This window comes from Bison bison, unplaced genomic scaffold (assembly GCF_000754665.1).
Source record: "Bison bison bison isolate TAMUID 2011002044 unplaced genomic scaffold, Bison_UMD1.0 scf7180017864519, whole genome shotgun sequence".
Taxonomy (NCBI): domain Eukaryota; kingdom Metazoa; phylum Chordata; class Mammalia; order Artiodactyla; family Bovidae; genus Bison; species Bison bison.
In genome coordinates this window covers 20471918-20472180 of record NW_011495072.1, presented here as the reverse complement: position 1 = coordinate 20472180, position 263 = coordinate 20471918, and the positions used below count along the sequence as shown (strand labels likewise).

Genomic DNA, 263 nt, shown 5'->3' with positions numbered 1-263 from the left:
GCTGTCTAGGTTGGTCGTAACTTTCCTTCCCAGGAGTAAGCATCCTTTAATTTAATGGCTGCATTCACCATCTGCAGAGATTTTCGAGCCCCCAAAAATAAAGTCTGACACTGTTTAGCCATCTATTTCCCATGAAGTGATGGGACCAGATGCCATGATCTTCGTTTTCTGAATGTTGAGCTTTAAGCCAACTTTTTCACTCTCCCCTTTCACTTTCATCAAGAGGCTTTTTGAGTTCCTTTTCACTTTCTGCCATAAGGGTG

General features: G+C 42.6%; 1 pseudogene; it reads left to right on the top strand.

The window, feature by feature from the left end:
- Window positions 1–263, top strand: part of LOC104981793 — a 2388-nt pseudogene that overhangs the window by 474 nt on the left and 1651 nt on the right.